This window comes from Centroberyx gerrardi, chromosome 8 (assembly GCF_048128805.1).
Source record: "Centroberyx gerrardi isolate f3 chromosome 8, fCenGer3.hap1.cur.20231027, whole genome shotgun sequence".
NCBI classification, from domain to species: domain Eukaryota; kingdom Metazoa; phylum Chordata; class Actinopteri; order Beryciformes; family Berycidae; genus Centroberyx; species Centroberyx gerrardi.
The window spans coordinates 33213018-33233043 of record NC_136004.1 but is presented as its reverse complement, the minus strand read 5'-3'; the positions used below and the strand labels follow the sequence as shown (position 1 = coordinate 33233043).

General features: G+C 43.7%; 1 protein-coding gene and 6 non-coding genes across 7 annotated transcripts in view; 4 read left to right on the top strand and 3 right to left on the bottom strand.

Annotated features, from left to right (window-relative positions):
• Positions 1–1382: 1382 nt before the first annotated feature.
• On the top strand, positions 1383–1464 carry trnas-gcu (transfer RNA serine (anticodon GCU)). Its single transcript has one exon. It is a non-coding gene; the product is annotated as a tRNA-Ser (tRNA).
• Positions 1465–4973: 3509 nt separating this feature from the next.
• On the bottom strand, positions 4974–5055 carry trnas-gcu (transfer RNA serine (anticodon GCU)). The gene has a single exon. It is a non-coding gene; the product is annotated as a tRNA-Ser (tRNA).
• Positions 5056–10319: 5264 nt separating this feature from the next.
• trnas-gcu (transfer RNA serine (anticodon GCU)) lies at positions 10320–10401 on the bottom strand. Its single transcript has one exon. It is a non-coding gene; the product is annotated as a tRNA-Ser (tRNA).
• A 2386-nt stretch (positions 10402–12787) lies between these two features.
• trnas-gcu (transfer RNA serine (anticodon GCU)) lies at positions 12788–12869 on the bottom strand. The gene has a single exon. It is a non-coding gene; the product is annotated as a tRNA-Ser (tRNA).
• A 2393-nt stretch (positions 12870–15262) lies between these two features.
• trnaa-agc (transfer RNA alanine (anticodon AGC)) lies at positions 15263–15335 on the top strand. The gene has a single exon. It is a non-coding gene; the product is annotated as a tRNA-Ala (tRNA).
• Positions 15336–16119: 784 nt separating this feature from the next.
• Positions 16120–16192, top strand: trnaa-agc (transfer RNA alanine (anticodon AGC)). The gene has a single exon. It is a non-coding gene; the product is annotated as a tRNA-Ala (tRNA).
• A 1145-nt stretch (positions 16193–17337) lies between these two features.
• Positions 17338–20026, top strand: part of LOC139917837 (uncharacterized) — a 12865-nt gene continuing 10176 nt past the window's right edge. Inside the window, exons 1-3 of the mRNA XM_078285032.1 lie at positions 17338–17404; positions 19105–19258; positions 19994–20026. The exon at positions 19994–20026 is cut by the window's right edge and continues 56 nt beyond it. The gene's annotated coding sequence lies outside the window, so the exon portion shown is untranslated. The remainder of the gene's footprint in view (positions 17405–19104; positions 19259–19993) is intronic.

The following is a 20026-nucleotide window of genomic DNA, read 5'->3' as shown; positions in this document are numbered from 1 at the left end:
TCTCTGTGTGAGACGGAAAAGAGAAATGTCCCCGGTGGCCTCAGTTCGGGCGTCACCAACCAGAAAAAGTTTGTTGAGTGGCAAAATGTCGATGCTGCGACTGACCCGGGTATCGTAAATGTGCCTTTTGTTTTTGGAAAGAGTGAACGTAACCACGCACTCAACATTTCGCATTAATTCGATGTGAATAAAAAACGCATAGACAAGTTCTGTATTCTTGTTTTCTGACTCGGGGGATCAGACAGTGTGAGGCCGCGGTGAAGAGGAGGCTGTAGAGGACGCTGCGCCTGGCACCGGCGTCTCCAATGCGCATCATAACGCATCATTATTTATTACCTTGAGACATCCAGTCCAATTGCCTAACACCTTGAATTTCTCGGATTTAATTGTGACAAACTGGGTCTCTGCTAAAAGACTGTAATGCACTTACTTAGACTAATTCACACCATGTCAGCCTATAATGACATATAGATGCTTTTTAGACAAATGATCGGCTTTCAAACTAAAGCAACAAAGACGCTATTTAGTTGTAGCCTAGACTTCTTCTGACAATGTTATTATTAGAGGGGTTTCTAAGTTGATGTGGAGTCGGCCTGGAAATTAACTGAGTGTAAAGGCCATTTTTTGCTTTATTTTACTGCTTTGCCATGTCAGTCGCCGTTTCCCACTGTCTCCAAAATGTGCGCACGCATGGGTCAAAGTTTCCATGGCGGTGCGCACATTTTCATGCAAAGTTTGTTTTTATAAATCAGAAAATCTGCGTGAAAAGTGGCGCACGCAATTTTCAGGCGAGCACGCAATGTTTTATACATGAGGCCCCTGAACCTTCATGGTTTTTCAGAGCATTAGGATATGTAGGAGGTGCTGCTGGCTGTCCGTCAAACAAGAGGGCGGGGTAGTAAACAGGAACTACCTAGTCATTATTTGTGGCGCACCGCCACAATATCGACACAGGCCGCCACAAAATGAATAGTTGGTCAGTATATAGAAATTGATCTGAAGTGATCTGTAACGCTGCGCATCATGTAATGCTCTCTGTCTTCCCCATCCGCTTGTGTGAGAAGCACCAGCAGACCAGCAGACCTGTAGATTTGCACTCACTGTGAAACCCTCTCAGAACAGAGTATAAAACAAGCTTCAGTTGTGTTCCTGACCAGAGGAGGTAATGTGTGAATTCAAGAACTAAACAAGCTGGATGGACAAACTACCATGAATGTGAGTGAGAGGTGTGAAGTGGTCAGGCACTAGAATCCATGGGCGTTGCAGTGTTTGTCTGCAGCTCGCTACTTCACACCTCCCATTCACATCTACAGAAAGTGGTCCAGGAAGTGTCCAGGCAGGTCGGTTTTACTTTTCCATCCAGACAGCGGTCAGTGTCAGGAGACGAGGTGGCCGAGTGGTTAAGGCGATGGACTGCTAATCCATTGTGCTCTGCACGCGTGGGTTCGAATCCCATCCTCGTCGGAACTGTTAGACTTTAGTCTGGCCCAGTGTTGGCAAGGTTTTGTCCCACAAACATCCAATATGTCCTTGACCAAAATACCAAACTCTGCGCTGTCTGTGACCTCTGACCCCTCTGCTGAAATGTGTGGGGAGAAAGTGATTTTTAAATGTAGACGGTAATATGAGTAAATGCAACTGAAGATTCTGATTTTCTTCAAATGATGAAAAACTTGATATGAGCTTTGTCAAACTACAAGGTCATACAACCTGTATTACTGAAAATTACCAAATGAAGGGCAGTTGTATCCATGTTTAATGGTTTGAATGAAAAGTGAATTAATTCCAGGCCAGTTTATCACACTCAAAAGTGACGTGTAAAATGCCGGTAAATTGTGCATTAAACCGAGCATTTTTATGTGATTTTTCTTGGTCTGTACACCTACCAATTGTTTTTATTTTTTCAAAAGTGGCAAATTTAGTGCTTTTCATTTTAAAAGCCAAATTTCTGAACTGGAACTGTTCTCTCTCCTGATGCAGCTCTTTTCCACATCACACCTCCCATTCACATCTGTGGAAACCTGTCTATCCAGCTGTGAGGAGGAAGGATCTATTCTTGAATGAAACTCATGTCCTCCTCTTCTCAAGTCAACACAGCCAGCTCACAGAGGAGAGTAAAACCAGTGGAGAATGCGGGCATCGATCCCGCTACCTCTCACATGCTAAGCGAGCGCTCTACCATTTGAGCTCCTCCTCCCTCCTCCTCCCTCCTATCCAACCAAAGTTTATTCTTGTCTCCTCCCTCCTTCCCCTCCATGCTCCTATTTCAGAGAGGAGATTCATGTTTCTGAAGGAGGTGGTTCATGTGGGGGAAGAGAACCTCTGCTGCTCAGGGTTCCTATATACATTTTTACTTTTTCTAGACCTTTGTTTCTTGACTTGAAGATTTTGTTCAGTGTTCAATATGATGTCCGATTGTGGCTGGACAATATGACTGACAACTACATAAAACACATAATCATATACGTATCAGATCTGAACAACCTTTTCTGTACTTTTCCAGGACTTTTCCAGAAAACAATCTAATCATGGTTCCAGACTTCTGTAGGATCCCTGGCTTCTTTTCAGGCACTTCAGTGTATCAATGTTGAAGAAATCTGCAGACAAACAGTGAAACACCCATTGATTGTGATGATTGGCCACTTCACACCTCTCATTCACATCAATGGCAGTTTGTCCATTCAGCTGGGTGTACAAGGCTCACTCTGTTTTTAATTCACTCACTACCTCCTCTGGTCAAGAACACAACTAACCCAGAGGAGACTAAAGGTTATGGAGAATGCGGGCATCGATCCCGCTACCTCTCACATGCTAAGCGAGCGCTCTACCATTTGAGCTAATTCCCCAGTACAGAGGCAGGCTGGTTCCTGATCTGCCTCCCACCAACACTCCTTCCAAAGGTCGTTTTCATCTCCTCCTCTCCTTGTTGCTTCCTACTCAGCACCACTCTCTTACTTTCTGAAAACCTAGTCCTTTCACATATTGTGATATTGTGATAATCTTCAAATCAAGTCAAGAAATGAAGGTCTAGAAAAAGTCTTTAGATCAGAACAGGAACATATATAGGAACCCAGAGCAGCAGAGGTTCTCCTCCCCCACATGAACCACCTCCTTCAGAAACATGAATCTCCTCTCTGAAATAGGAGCATGGAGGGGAAGGAGGGAGGAGACAAGAATAAACTTTGGTTGGATAGGAAGGAGGAGGAGGGAGGAGGAGCTAGATGAGAACAGACCAGCTGGGTGCTGTACAGGGGAATTAGCTCAAATGGTAGAGCGCTCGCTTAGCATGTGAGAGGTAGCGGGATCGATGCCCGCATTCTCCAAAGCCTTTAGTTTCCTCTGTGTTACTTGTGTTCTTGACCAGAGGAGATAATGGGTGAATTTAATAATGGAGTGAGCCTTCCTGCACCCAGCTGGATAGACCAGTTTCCATAGACTAAAGTTTAAAAGGATATTATACATTACACATTACGATTGTTCAAAAACTGGCCGTGTATTAATTAACTTTTCATTCAAACCAATAAACATGCGGATACAACTGCCCTTCATTTGGTAATTCTCAGTAATTTCCAGTCCAGGTTGTATAGTTTGACAAATCTCATACTCAGTGCTGGAAATGGGCCGGAACGAACCTCAACAGTGTTCAGGGAGTGAAATGCAAGGGGGGATGGAGTTCCGCCTCAGAATAATCTAAACTTTGTTTATTTGTCTGATTATTGAATTTATAAAGCAATTCTAAATTCAGACCAGATGATTGATTGAAACGTTTCGTTATCCAGCTCAGAGGTTTCATCAAAAATCAGGAAGAATTTTCTCAATGCCGAAAATCAAGGTAAATCACATTAATCTTTAATCTCAAACACAGAAATGCGAGCATCTCCGAGATCGTTAAACTGTTGCATAGAATTATTTTTCCTTTGCTAAAAACATGAAACAGTGGTTCAAAACCATCATCTCTAATGGAGATGATGCCTTCACAACAGCAATAATTTTATATGAAACGTGTGCAACATAGTAACGATCTCAGAGACACAGAGTGTCTGTGTTTGATATTAAAATTATTGTGAGTTATTTTACAATCTTTCCGGAACCCGAGTTCGAGTGAATCTTTGCAGCTCAATGTTTTGTCCGCTGAATTTAACCCAAATTTAAGAAACCAAGCGAGAGCCTCTTATGTTTGACTGGTTTACAAGGCAGCGTAACTCAAATGTGCTGCTGGCAGCTGGCAGGCAGCGGCTTCCCTCAGCCTGACACTCCGGCCAACACACACAACTCGGAAATGTAAGGAAATGCAAGTCTAAATCTCCCTCTGCAATGTAATATCACACTCCAGCCTCTTTCTCTTTCTCATAACTTGCATAAGTCAATAACTGGAGCCTTGTATCTCCATTCTGAAGTGAAGAGGTAGATAGATAGTTTAACAGGTGTGTGTGTGCGTGTGTGCGTGTATCCATGCACATCAGTGGATAGCCCAAAAGGTGCTAGTGATTTAATGAGAAAAAGTATCACTGAACTGGCAGATTCACTTCACAAAATGTATTCAGAGAAATTGTGAATTTTCTGAAACAGAGGTCAATAGGCTGAGCTTCATCTTATCTGTCTACTTCACAGTGATGTCTGATGTGGCCTAAAAGTAAAAAAGGCAATATTCATAAAGCCTCTTAAAGAAGTAGGGTAGGAGTGTGAAAAGGTTTCTTTATGATATAGAATAAAGAAGATCACCAAGGAGTCTGTAAGAATAGATTAGGTATCCTACTTTGAGATTATCTGTGAAAACAAGCCCAGTGTTCAAAACATTTACTCACCATATTATCAACTACATTTAAAAATCAGTGTCTCCCCACACACTAAAATTCACGTTTCAGCTGAGGGGTCAGAGGTCATCCTGGGGTTTGGTATTTTTCTGAAGAACACATTGGACGTTTATGAGACCAAACCTTCCCATAGCAGGCCAGACTAAAATCTAATTCTTCCGACGAGGATGGGATTCGAACCCACGCGTGCAGAGCACAATGGATTAGCAGTCCATCGCCTTAACCACTCGGCCACCTCGTCTCCTGACACTTCTCTCTGGACACTTCCTGGATCACTTTCCATAGATGTGAATGGGAGGTGTGAGGTGAACGATGACTAAAAACAAAGGAGGTTGTGTTCACCAGGAAAAAGATTACAAATGTATACATGAACATCAGTTTAAAGGGATGTTTAGCTGTGGTAAATTGGTTGAATTTCAAGTAAAAGTGATTGGTTGTGTCCCAGCTCTCAATATTTGAAGTTACGAAAGGGAAAATTACTTGTAGTATTATCTGATCACAGAATGAATGATATTAGTCGGATCTACTTTTCTTTGTTCATAGATGTTAGAAGGAATGTTGGACTAGGTTTTCAGAAAGTAAGAGAGTGGTGCTGAGTAGGAAGCAACAAGGAGGGGAAGAGATGAAAACGATCTTTGTAAGGAGTGTTGGTGGGAGGCAGATCAGGAACCAGCCTGCCTCTGTGCAGGGGAATTAGCTCAAATGGTAGAGCGCTCGCTTAGCATGCGAGAAGTAGCGGGATCGATGCCCGCATTCTCCATAGCCTTTAGTCTCCTCTGGGTTAGTTGTGTTCTCGACCAGAGGAGGTAATGAGTGAATTCAAGAACTAAATGATCCTTCCTGCACCCAGCTGAATAGATGAGTTTCCGAGCAACGTCACATAAAGTGTGCGCGCGCATCTCAGGGGCAGAAAAGCTACCGGTAGCCACTCAGTTCACCTTAGTTAGTTAGTAATCTGATTTCCAAGAAGCGATAGCATTTTAGTTTAGTAAGTGCATGGCCATATATTTTAACATCATGCCTCACAGTTGCTAGTTGCTAGTTGCTAGTTGCAGTTGCACCCTAGACTGGAAAGAATAAAAGCAACCCCTGAAATCCACAGTTACAGTAGGGTCCAGCTGCAGCCCCGGACTGGCTACCGTTAACGTTAATGGGTAAAGGCTGTTGCGTCCGCATTTAGATCGGAGGTCGGTAGTTGAACTTCCGTCCTCCGATCTAAATGCGTTCCAGAGTCTTCTCGGGAAAACACGGACGCAACAGCCTTTACCCATTAACGTTAACGGTAGCTATCTGACAGCTCTAGTAACATTAGCAGGCTAGTTCATACTAGCAAAGACTTCCATAACCCCTCTCCCTAACTTCGCCTAGCCTAGCCAGGGGCTTCTCAGGGTCTGCAGCTGAGTGCTATTGGAGTAGCAGTCCAGCTAACTCAGTTCGCTAGCTTCATAGTCCCTGGTCGACACTTACCGGCCATACATGTACAATCTGTTGTCAGGATGTCGCCTTTTTCAGTATTCACACTTTGACGCTGGCTGGGCTCTTAACACACAAAACTCACCAGAGATGTAATGTCTAATTTGTTGCACATGCCTACATGTGTGAAATGTGAATTTACAGCATCGAGAGATTTGTATGCTCGGAGACTGTCTTTTGTATATGCTATGCTTTTCATATAGCTACATGTCTGGCCATTGGATCGGTGGCCACTTGGCCATGTCTACAAGCCATTCATCAACTGGACTGAATAAGGGTCCGGCAGTCGTTCACCAGTACTTAAAACAAGTTTTTCTAAATAATCTGTGCAATCGGAGTCTGACAAATTAGCCAGGTACGCCATTGTTGTCCGTTTGTTTGCTGTTACCAGTGCGAAAATGACAGCCAAGTTGCTATAGCTACGATAGCCACAGCAGCTTTTCTGCCCCTGAGCTGCGCGCGCATCCTCGACTGTTTGTAAACGGGAAACTCATCTATGGACAAACTGCCATAAATGTGAATGAGGCTGCGGCCACAATAGGTGCGTTTCCATCAAGCCACTTTATGCAGATTTTGAAGTTTCAAATGGGAATAAGCTAAATGGAAACAGCAAATTTCGAAAAAACTCCCCAAATATCGCAAAAAAGTTTTTACGTTTGCTTGAGGTGGATTGATTTGTTTGTCGATAAAGCGGTTTTTCGAAAAACGGCGTTGCAAAAGTGTTTTGTGAATTAATAATGATGTAGAGTTTCCTTAACGCTGTTCTGCAGCTGGCAGCTTGTCCAGTCTGCTGCAATGCGTTCTGCTGGAGGAACCGGTGGACCGACCGGCCCAAAGACCGGCCTGATGATCCTGCAGCAGATCAAATGTTGTTCTGGATCCCAAAGTCTTGCACCCAAAGGCTCTTAGTCTGTAAAATGCCTTTGCACGGTGACTCCCAGAACTGTTTTGTGCGTCTCTTTTCCCAGATATATGGCGACCATCGTAGAATGGCATTTCTCCTATGATATTGGCCGTAATATTTACTCATCGCCGCCAGAAAGAAAGAAATTATTACTTCTCCTATGGCAAGTAACTCTTGGAAAGCTCTCTCCATCTGTGATCTTGTCTCATCCCCCACACACAAACCTACTTATTCGCTTAACAGCCGTTAATGGAAACACACCACATTCGAATTTTAAGATTAAGTTTAGAATTTGCGCAAAACTTGAATGGAAACATAACTACTGATCCATCGGAAAACAGACAGAATTTATTGACGGACATATTTCTGTCCTTTGGGCTGTTTTGGAACGTCAACAAGGTGGGAGAGGCAGATATATAGCTTTGCTCATAACAGTATTACAAGAAAAAATCAGAAACAGACTATACAGTATAAGTTAAATAAGAAACTGACCTACAGTCATCCCATCATTATACCAGGCTTTCTCCGTTTTATTTTTATTTTGGTCGTACGATTGTTTCTGTGATTGCAGCTATTTTTTCCAAAACAAACGTAGGAATGACTCTGATTAGCTAAACGGATGTTGACGACTGACGCATCATCAGCCCTGTCCGGACAATGGACAGCTCTCATTGAAAATGAATTGAAATAAACGGAGACGGACAGACACAACGGATCAGTGTGGCCGCGGCCTGAGAGGTGTGAAGTGGATCAATGGGTGTTTCAGTGTTTGACTGCAGATTTCTTCAACATTGACACATTGAACTGCCTGAAAAGAAGCCAGTGATCCTACAGAGGTCTGATGATTAGATGTTTTTCTGGTTTTGGGAATTGCAAAAAGTCCTTGAAAAGTGTGGAAGAATGTTGTTCAGTGCTGGTACACAATTACATATTTTATGCAGTTGTAACCTTTGTAATTTCACATATTGTGATATTGTGGTAATCTTCAAATTAAGTCAAGAAATGAAGGTCTACAAAAAGTCTTTAAATCAGAACTGGAACATATATAGGAACCCAGAACAGCAGAGGTTCTCTTCCCCCACATGAACCACCTCCTTCAGAAACATGAATCTCCTCTCTGAAATAGGAGCATGGAGGGGAAGGAGGGAGGAGACAAGAATGAACTTTGGTTGGATAGGAGGGAGGAGGAGCTAGATGAGAACAGACCAGCTGGCTGTTCCACAGGGGAATTAGCTCAAATGGTAGAGCGCTCGCTTAGCATGTGAGAGGTAGCGGGATCGATGCCCGCATTCTCCACTGCTTTTACTCTCCTCTGAGCTGGCTGTGTTGACTTGAGAAGAGTAAGACATAAGTGTCGTTCAAGAATAGACCCTTCCTCCACACAGCTGGACAGGTTTCCACAGACGTCAGTTTAAAGGGATGTTACACATTTCGCTTTACAATTGATCTTAAACTGATCTTAAACTGGAATTAATTCACTTTTCATTCAAACCATTAAACATGTGGATACAACCGCCCGTCATTTTCTAATTCTCAATCACTTCCAGGCCAGGTTTTATAGTTTGACACAGGGGTCGCGTTAACCGAATATTTTCCGTCATTGACGGAATTTTTTTAACAATGACAGAAAAATCTGAAGGCCGTCCGTCATTTTGACAGATTACACTGAGGGCGATCTACCCTAACGTTAAGTAATTCACACGCAACACTGTCAATAACCACATGTAGACCGCGTGTAGTAGACCCCCCTGTCCAGTTGGTGGCGAGTGTGCATACTAATTAGCTATTGTTTACTCATCTTGTGTTTGATCTCACTCTCCTTGGAGCACGTCAGTGACCACTACGGGTCACAGGGGTGCAGCTCCGCGCCCCTCTGTGACCACTACGGGTCACAGAGGGGTGCAGCTCCGCGCCCCTGGTGCAGAAGGAGCGCATGCTGCGGGATTTCCTCCCGGTGAAGCGAGTGCTTGCAGGATCGGGAAATCCCACGTTCAGAGAGTCTTGCCGACTTCTGATCACTTCCCTGGGAGAAATTCAACTTCAAAACTCTGGCTGAAGTGGCGCTGGTAATTCCAGTCTCCAGTGTGGCAGCAGAGCGGGTTCAGCCTTCAGAACAAAATTAAAACGGCCATGACAAGACGTCTGTCCGAGGCAAAGACGCAAAACCTAATGACAATCGCCTCTGCAGCAATCTCCCTTGATGCATTTCATTACGCTCAAGCGAGCACCCAGTTTAAGTCCATGAGGACCAGGAGGAAGGTTTGAGTTCAGGCTAGGCTACAGCAGGTCAATTGAGTTCAATTTAATTTCTTGTAAATGGTTTGTTAATATTTTAATTGTAATTGTCTAATTCTGTAAAATTGCATCGTTCATATTTGCCTGTTTAGGATGGTCGGTGTCTCCGTTTGTTCATCTTTTCTCTCTTACTAGTGCAGTGCCGCTGCTGCACAGAGCGCTGTTCGCTTGTTTATTCAAAGTTTATTAATATTGAACATGTCGCGTGTCCAAATTGCACCAAATCCAACACTGCACGTCCTTGGGTCCCCAGCAATACACCCGCCAAGTGTGAAGTAGATCGGACGAACGGTTCTCGAGATATGCGACGGACAGACAGACAGACAGACGGACAGACAGACAGACAGACAGACAGACAGACAGAGAGACAGACAGACAGAGATTCCTTGCTTTATAGTAGCCTATGATAAATGCATAATCTAAGTTTTTCTTCTGTATATTAAATGTTATTGTGATTGATTTTTTTTGAAAATTAAATGCTATTAAATAGGCTATGTCTCATTATCATTAAAAAAATTTAAATTAAAATGGCGGGTAATAATAGATTATGACGGAATTTTTACGACCCTGTCCGTCAAAACGACGGACAACGAGAAAGTCTAACGCAAACACTGGTGTGACAAACTTCATACCAAGTTTTTTTCATCATTTGAAGAAAATCTGAATCTTGACTCCATATTACCGACTATATTTCAAAACTAGTTTCTCTCAACACACAAAAACCCTCATTTCAGCAGAGGGGTCAGAGGTCACAGTATTATACTAAGGACACGTTTGGTGTTTGTGAGACCAAACCTTCCCACCCAGCAGGCCAAACTAAAGGTGAGCTGTTCCGACGAGGATGGGATTCGAACCCACGCGTGCAGAGCACAATGGATTAGCAGTCCATCGCCTTAACCACTCGGCCACCTCGTCTCCTGACGCTGACTGCTCTGTGGATGGAAAAGTAAAACACTCCAGCCTGGACCCTTTCTGGATCACTTTCTGTAGATGTGAATGGGAGGTGAACTATGACTAAAAACAAAGGAGGTTGTGTTCACCAAGAAAAAGACTACTTAGACAGTTTAAAAGTAATTTTAAAGGGATGTTTAGCTGTGGTAAATTGGTTGAATTTCTAGTAGAAGTGATTTGTTTTGTCCCAGCTCCCAATATTTGAAGTTACGAAAAGGAAAATTACTTGTTGAGTAGTATTATCTGATCACAAAATGAAGTAATATTACCCGAATCTACTTTTGTTTGTTCATAGATGGAAGGAATAGAAGGAATGTTGGACTAGGTTTTCAGGAAGTAAGAGAGTGGTGCTGAGCAGGAAGCAACAAGGAGAGGAGATGAAAACGACCTTTGGAAGGAGTGTTGGAGGGAGGCAGATCAGGAACCAATCTGACTCTGTAGAGGGGAATTAGCTCAAATGGTAGAGCGCTCGCTTAGCATGTGAGAGGTAGCGGGATCGATGCCCGCATTCTCCACTGCTTTTACTCTCCTCTGAGCTGGCTGTGTTGACTTGAGAAGAGTAAGATATAAGTGTCGTTCAAGAATAGACCCTTCCTCCACACAGCTGGACAGGTTTCCACAGACATCAGTTTAAAGGGATATTAAACATTTCACTTTACAATTGATCTTAAACTGAGCTTAAACTGGAATTAATTCACTTTTCATTCAAACCATTAAACATGTGGATACAACCGCCCGTCATTTTCTAATTCTCAGTCACTTCCAGGCCAGGTTTTATAGTTTGACACAGGGGTCGCGTTAACCGAATATTTTCCGTCATTGACGGAATTTTTTTAACAATGACAGAAAAATCTGAAGGCCGTCCGTCATTTTGACAGATTACACTGAGGGCGATCTACCCTAACGTTAAGTAATTCACACGCAACACTGTCAATAACCACATGTAGACCGCGTGTAGTAGACCCCCCTGTCCAGTTGGTGGCGAGTGTGCATACTAATTAGCTATTGTTTACTCATCTTGTGTTTGATCTCACTCTCCTTGGAGCACATCAGTGACCACTACGGGTCACAGGGGTGCAGCTCCGCGCCCCTCTGTGACCACTACGGGTCACAGAGGGGTGCAGCTCCGCGCCCCTGGTGCAGAAGGAGCGCATGCTGCGGGATTTCCTCCCGGTGAAGCGAGTGCTTGCAGGATCGGGAAATCCCACGTTCAGAGAGTCTTGCCGACTTCTGATCACTTCCCTTGGAGAAATTCAACTTCAAAACTCTGGCTGAAGTGGCGCTGGTAATTCCAGTCTCCAGTGTGGCAGCAGAGCGGGTTCAGCCTTCAGAACAAAATTAAAACGGCCATGACAAGACGTCTGTCCGAGGCAAAGACGCAAAACCTAATGACAATCGCCTCTGCAGCAATCTCCCTTGATGCATTTCATTACGCTCAAGCGAGCACCCAGTTTAAGTCCATGAGGACCAGGAGGAAGGTTTGAGTTCAGGCTAGGCTACAGCAGGTCAATTGAGTTCAATTTAATTTCTTGTAAATGGTTTGTTAATATTTTAATTGTAATTGTCTAATTCTGTAAAATTGCATCGTTCATATTTGCCTGTTTAGGACGGTCGGTGTCTCCGTTTGTTCATCTTTTCTCTCTTACTAGTGCAGTGCCGCTGCTGCACAGAGCGCTGTTCGCTTGTTTATTCAAAGTTTATTAATATTGAACATATCGCGTGTCCAAATTGCACCAAATCCGACACTGCACGTCCTTGGGTCCCCAGCAATACACCCGCCAAGTGTGAAGTAGATCGGACGAACGGTTCTTGAGATATGCGACAGACAGACAGACGGACAGACAGACAGACAGACAGAGAGACAGACAGACAGACAGACAGACAGACATTCCTTGCTTTATAGTAGCCTATGATAATAAATGCATAATCTAAGTTTGTTCTTCTGTATATTAAATGTTATTGTGATCGATTGTTTTTGAAAATTAAATGCTATTAAATAGGCTATGTCTCATTATCATTAAAAAAATTAAAATTAAAATGACGGGTAATACTGTAATAGATTATGACAGAATTTTTACGACCCTGTCCGTCAAAATGACGGACAACGAGAAAGTCTAACGCAACCACTGGTTTGACAAACTTCATACCAAGTTTTTTTCATCATTTGAAGAAAATCTGAATCTTGACTCACCATATTACCGACTACATTTAAAAACTAGTTTCTCTCAACACACAAAAACCCTCATTTCAGCAGAGGGGTCAGAGGTCACAGTATTATACTAAGGACACGTTTGGTGTTTGTGAGACCAAACCTTCCCACCCAGCAGGCCAAACTAAAGGTGAGCTGTTCCGACGAGGATGGGATTCGAACCCACGCGTGCAGAGCACAATGGATTAGCAGTCCATCGCCTTAACCACTCGGCCACCTCGTCTCCTGACACTGACTGCTCTGTGGATGGAAAAGTAAAACACTCCAGCCTGGACCCTTTCTGGATCACTTTCTGTAGATGTGAATGGGAGGTGAACTATGACTAAAAACAAAGGAGGTTGTGTTCACCAGGAAAAAGACTACTTAGACAGTTTAGAAGTAATTTTAAAGGGATGTTTAGCTGTGGTAAATTGGTTGAATTTCTAGTAGAAGTGATTTGTTTTGTCCCAGCTCCCAATATTTGAAGTTACGAAAAGGAAAATTACTTGTTGAGTAGTATTATCTGATCACAAAATGAAGTGATATTACCCGAATCTACTTTTGTTTGTTCATAGATGGAAGAAATAGAAGGAATGTTGGACTAGGTTTTCAGGAAGTAAGAGAGTGGTGCGCAGCAGGAAGCAACAAGGAGAGAAGATGAAAACGACCTTTGGAAGGAGTGTTGGAGGGAGGCAGATCAGGAACCAGCCTGAGTCTGTACTGGGGAATTAGCTCAAATGGTAGAGCGCTCGCTTAGCATGTGAGAGGTAGCGGGATCGATGCCCGCATTCTCCATAACCTTTATCTTCCTCTGGGTTAGTTGTGTTCTTGACCAGAGGAGGTAGTGAGTGAATTCAGAAACAGAGTGAGCCTTGTACACCCAGCTGAATGCACAAACTGCCATTGATGTGAATAGGTGTGAAGTGGCTAATCACCAGAATCAGTGAGTGTTTGTCTGCGGCTCATTACGACTTTACCACATTGAAGTGCCTGACAAGAAGCCAGGGATCCTACAGAAGTCTGGAAACTAATTATTTTGTTTCCTGGTTTTGGGAATTGCAGGACAAAGTTGTTCCGTTCTGATACACAGATGTTTACATGTTTTATGTAGTTGTCGACCCTCTTTAATTTCACATATTGTGATATTAGCTGTAGTGTAGAATAATGTTCAGTTATACAGTGATATGGTCTAGTTGACAGTCATATTGTCCAGCCACTAACAGACATCATACTGAACAAAATCTTCAAATCAAGTCAAGGTCTTGAAAAACGTCTTGCATTTCGAACTGGAAAATATATATGAACCCGGAGCAGCAGAGGTTCTCTTCCCCCACATGAACCACCTCTCTGAAATAGGAGCATGGAGGGGAAGGAGGGAGGAGACAAGAATAAACTTTGGTTGGATAGGAGGGAGGGAGGAGGAGGGAGGAGGACCTAGATGAGAACAGACCAGCTGGTTGCTGTACAGGGGAATTAGCTCAAATGGTAGAGCGCTCGCTTAGCATGTGAGAGGTAGCGGGATCGATGCCCGCATTCTCCACTGGTTTTACTTTCCTCTGTGAGCTGGCTGTGTTGACTTGAGAAGAGGAGGACATGAGTTTCGTTCAAGAATAGACCCTTCCTCCACACAGCTGGATGGACAGGTTTCCATAGATGTGAATGGGAGGTGTGAAGTGGAAAAGAGCTGCATCAAGAGAGAGAACAGTTCCACAAGTTAAGAAATTTGGATTTTAAAATGCAATGTACAAAATTTGGTAACAAATGCATTGCGGTGCACAGACCAAGAAAAACCATATCAAAAAACTCAGTGAAGTGATTCATTCCATTGTATATGGAGTGAAACTAGCTGTGAAATAGAAATTTGCTAGTGGATGTGTTTTCTCAGATGATGCCATTCACACAATACTGGCAATACCATTAAATTCTACTGTTGTCGTTTCCTGGAAATTACGTTCAACCTCCGGAGTCGCTGCAGTTTGAAAACACGGCGGCTGATCTCTCTGTCCGCCCGACTCCCAGGATCTCTCTTATCTCTCCGTCTGTCCAATTCAACATTTTCCTCATAAAAGTAAAGCTGCAGCCCGTTGTCAAGTGGTTTGGATTTCCTCCTACAGTTGGACAGCAGAGCGTCCGAACGTGTTGCTGCTCTGCCGTTAATGTTAACGGCATTGTTCACACAGATGGTCGATACAGAACTTTACTAGTAACGTTACAACGTCTTGAAACCGGCAGAACTAATTTACTGGCTTTTCAACACCGGCTCCGATTCACACATGAAACCTGCCGATACATTTACAGAACAGGCTGCATGTGTGAACGGGGCTGCTGTCACCACTGGCAGGACTTATCCCCAATTCTCAGTTTTTAACTTTGCAAAAGGGGGAAATTAGTTATTGAAAATTATGATGTGGAGCATAGAATGTACTTCTCATTGTTTATAGATGTTAGAAATATGTCAGAAGTATTTTGGACATTAAGTTGTAAACTTTAGAGGAAGTAAGAGAGTGGTGCTGACAGGAAGGGTAGAGAGGTTAAAAATAGGGACAAGGAGGGGAAGACATGTGAAGACACTTTGGAAGGAGAAGGGAGGGGGTTCAGGTCAGGTCAGGTCAGAAGAAACCAGACCTTGAAGTCAGAGGGGAATTAGCTCAAATGGTAGAGCGCTCGCTTAGCATGCGAGAGGTAGCGGGATCGATGCCCGCATTCTCCACTGGTTTTACTCTCCTGAGCTGGCTCTGTTGACTTGAGAAGAGTAGGAAATGAGTTTCGTTCAAGAATAGACCCTTCACATCTTTACATCCTCCACACAGCTGGATAGACCGGTTCCCATAGATGTGAATGGGAGAAGTGAAGTGGAAAACTTCATCAAGAGATTGAACAATACCAAGTTAGGCAATTTGGCTTTTCAGATAAAAGTATAAAATTTTCCACTTTTGGGGGAAAAAAACCCAATATTAAATAATTGGGTCTACTGGACAAAAACAACCATATCAAAATACACAGTGAAATTAATCATTGCATTAAATATATAGTAAAGCTATCTGTGAGATAGATGCAAAAACAATTATATTATGGTGCATTGTGTTTCCTGGTGACAGAATTCCTTATGGAGGGTAAACTTAAGGGTAAAAATGAATAGTGGATGATTAGACACAAAAACATAACAGAACATACCAACTCAGAAGCATGTTTACTATCTTGTAAATGTCTATTTTTTCCCTATAGCAGCGGCACAATTGTTCCTAAATGTTAAAGAAATTAAGTTCTTTATAAATAGAACATATATAGGAACCCAGAGCAGCAGAGGTTCTCTTCCCCCACATGAACCACCTCCTTTAGACACATGAATCTCCTCTCTGAAATAGGAGCATGGAGGGGAAGGAGGGAGGAGACAAGAATGAACTTTGGTTGGATAGGAGGGAGGAGGAGGAGGAGGAGGAGGAGGGAGGAGGGAGGAGGAGCTAGATGAGAACAGACCAGCTGGGTGCTGTACAGGGGAATTAGCTCAAATGGTAGAGCGCTCGCTTAGCATGCGAGAGGTAGCGGGATCGATGCCCGCATTCTCCAAAAGCTTTTTAACCCTTTCAGCCTGCAGCAGGGCCGAGGCTGCTGCACAGCGGCTCTGTTAGTTGGTCACTTGAGCTGCTGTGACTCTGAATTCAACGGTCTGTCAAATGGCACTAATGTAAAATGTGATTCTGTAGTTCTTCAGTATAACAGGACACTGCTCTGCCCTGTAGAGCTGCAGCAGCACATGAGTAGTGAAACTGAAAAAACAACCTGCTGTCCTGACAATTTTACTGCTGCTACAGAAGCAGATAGTATATCATTTAATACATTTGATACATTTTTGTTGATATTTAATATAAACTCTAATAATAACCTTTCACTGTGTTTCACCACATGATGCAGTTTTATTAATTACATATTTATTGTAGAATTGATCAATACCACACAGTATCCACGATTATGTTTTATTATTTTTATTATTAGTAGTAGTAGTAAAATGTCAATAATATGTGTTATTCTCCTGGGAATCAAGAGTTTTAGTGTGCCATGATGAATTCAGTTTCAGAGGCTTTCCCACCCTGATGAGATATAAATACATTGAATATCAGCACAAAATATTGTCAGTTTGATAAAAATGAAATCAGTGTCGCCCTGCCAACTGAAAACAACAGCAGAAGTCAACAAGTGTCTTTCTCTGCAACAACAGGTTGCTGTCTCTTTAAGAAGCTCTGACTCCTCCCCCCTGGGGAATCCTCCCTGAGGGGCGGGGCTTACACAGCCTGCTCCCTCGCTGCTATTGGACAGGGACCCTGTCACTCCCCAGCTGTCAGCTCTGATTGGCTGTGGGAAAGGCTTCCTGTGTTGATTCAAAGAAACAGGGAGTGAAGTGGAGAGAAAGAAAAGTATGTAACGGAGAGAGAGAGAGAGAGAGAGAGAGAGAGAGAGGTAACAGCAGTGAGGGAAGAGGGAGAGAGGAATGCAGAGATTGAACAAGTGGGAGAAAGAGAGATGGAGGGACAGACAGATAAAGTAGACGGGTAGAAGAAGGGCCAGAGGGGAATAGGAGGCGCTGCTGTTTGTTATCAGAGTGGAAGAGAAACGACGGGAGAGAGGAACTGTGAACCGTTAGAGCTGGGAGAGGAGGAGAGGAGAGGAGAGGAGGAGAGGAGAGGAGGAAGGGAGGGAGGAAATGCAGGGAGTTACCCAGCAGCCCCCTGGGCTCTGTGGGGCAGAGGAGGGAGAACAGACTGTTAGACTGAACTGACTGCTGTGAGTAAACTGGAGATACTCTTTATAATCTGTCTGTCTCTCTGTCTGTCTGTCTCTCTCTCTGTGTTTCTGCCTGTCTGTCTGTCTCTCTGTGTTTCTGTCTGTCTCTCTCTCTGTGTTTCTGCCTGTCTGTCTGTCTCTGTGTTTCTGCCTGTCTGTCTGTCTCTCTGTGTTTCTGTCTGTCTCTCTCTCTGTGTTTCTGCCTGTCTGTCTGTCTCTCTGTGTTTCTGTCTGTCTCTCTCTCTGTGTTTCTGCCTGTCTGTCTGTCTCTGTGTTTCTGCCTGTCTGTCTGTCTCTCTGTGTTTCTGTCTGTCTCTCTCTCTGTGTTTCTGCCTGTCTGTCTGTCTCTGTGTTTCTGCCTGTCTGTCTGTCTCTCTGTTTCTGCCTGTCTGTCTCTCTCTCCTGTTCTCCTCTGTTTTCCTGCCAAGTTGTCTTACTGTACAGTAGTTGATGTAAGTGGGGGACTGGTTTCCTGAACTCTGGTTTGGGACCCAGGATGGGTCATGATGGACCTCAATAGAAGAGAAGTGAGTGTCTCTACATTGTAAAAAGTCTTGAGTGAACAAGGGACTCTGCCATTTATACACAAACTCTTTATTAGAACATGGCAAGATTAAAACCAACGCATTGCGACCGCTGTGGTTTTTATCAGAGTCACATCAAGAGGTGGAAAAACACTCAACATATCAGCAGACAAATATAATGCAAAACACAAACTGGTATTACCAACAGAAACTTGATGAGAAAAAATGTATTTGTGGACATAGAAATATCAAGCAGAAACAAAACAATCAACCTAAATATCTAAAAAAAAAAGGTTCAGATTTATGCTAAACGCATAAGAGAGAAAAATGCAGCATTGTCTGGGCAGCGTCCGGCTTTCAGTGGAGAGTTTTAGTGTCCCATGATGCTGTAAATGTGTCAGGGGCTTTTCACCCTGATGAGAAGAAAACTGTGGAGGAAACTGAATATTTGGCACGGAAATGGTCAAATTGAAAGATACTGAATATTAGCATAAAATAATGACGCACTAACTTTAGTCTAAAGTTATCAATATTGGCCATCACAGACCCACATCAGTCTAACATCAGTGTACAGGAGAGTCAGACCAGGTCAGTCTGTGTGTCTGTGTTCAGACCCACTGACTGAGCCACAGACAGTGAGCTGATGAGGTCAACTGTACTGCAGGGACGCTCTCATACACACATTAACCAAACTAAAGGGACAGTCCACCGTTCTGGGGGAAACACTGAATACTTGTAATGTTTTGGATTTTTTGTCATGAAAATGGTCATTTCCGCCTTTATTTGACAGCTTAAAGTAGAGAGAAACAGGAAGGAGTGGCATGGCATGTGACAAAGGTCCTGGGCCGGACACACAAACAGAGCGCGTGCTGTGGAGGTCTGGGGTCAGACCACTGAGACACCAGGACAGGAAATGGTCAAATTTAAAGATATGTGCATCATGAAATAAAATAAGTGCTTAACAAAGTAACTTTCTATCGTGCACAACCCCAAATTTTCAACAAATTTAAAGATACTGAATATCAGAAAAAAGTACCTGCTATCAGGAGCTTCAATACAAAATCCGTATCGGCCTTCAAAAACCCTTATGGGTCGAACACTAGATGTAACCAACCAATAGGAAAGCAGTATCTGTTGAGTGATCTGTGTTGTGGTTGGCTCATATCGCCCTCCCAGGCCCATGTGACGGCCCAGTTGGCCAATCGGAGGCAGCTGTTGGCCATGATGAGCAGGAAGCAGCGGGAGCTGGAGGGTCGCCTCGACGACATGCTGTCCCGCATCGCCATGGAGACACAGGAGATCAAAGAGCTGGAGCAACAGCTGACTGACGGTAAGGAGACAACCGACCAATCACAGAAACCATCACCATCACCAAACCCTTTGATTGGCTGATTTCATGTCTTTGGCAAAGCTAACAAAATGATTTCAAGTGTTCAGTGGCAAAGATTTAGTTTCAGTGTTAACAAGCTTTACCAAGCAGGCTGTTTCAGATATTAGAAACATATTCTGTTAATAAAAAAGAAAATTAAACCGGTCAGTGGAGAGGAGCTGGTGACAGCAAGAAAAACATCATAGGAACCAAAAAATATTTCTGGCTGTAACCGCACCCAAGACCCAGGACAGCAGACTGCTAAAGAATCCTTTTTATTTTAAGATCTTAATGAGCTACGCATTGCACTTACAGCTTCATTAGGCTCATATTCTGTTAATATTATATATTTTATATCCTCTCTCCTCTCCTCTCCTCTCCTCTCCTGTCCTCTCCTCGCCTCCCCTCTCCTTCTCTCCCCTCTCCTCTCCTCTCCTCCTCCCCCTCTCCTCTCCTCTCCTCTCCTCCTCTCCTGTCCTCTCTGCTCCCTCTCTTCTCTCCCCTCTCCTCTCCTCTCCTCTCCTCCCCTCTCTCCCTCCCTCTCCTCTCCTCTCCTCCCTCCTCCTCCTCCTCTCCTCTCCTCTCTCTCCTCTCCTCTCCTCCTCTCCTCTCCTCCTCTCCTCTCCTCTTCCTCTCCTCTCCTCTCCTCTCCTCCCCTCTCCTCTCCTCTCCTCCCCTCTCCTCTCCTCCTCTCAGGTCAGATCTTGGCTAATGAAGCTCTCCAGAAGG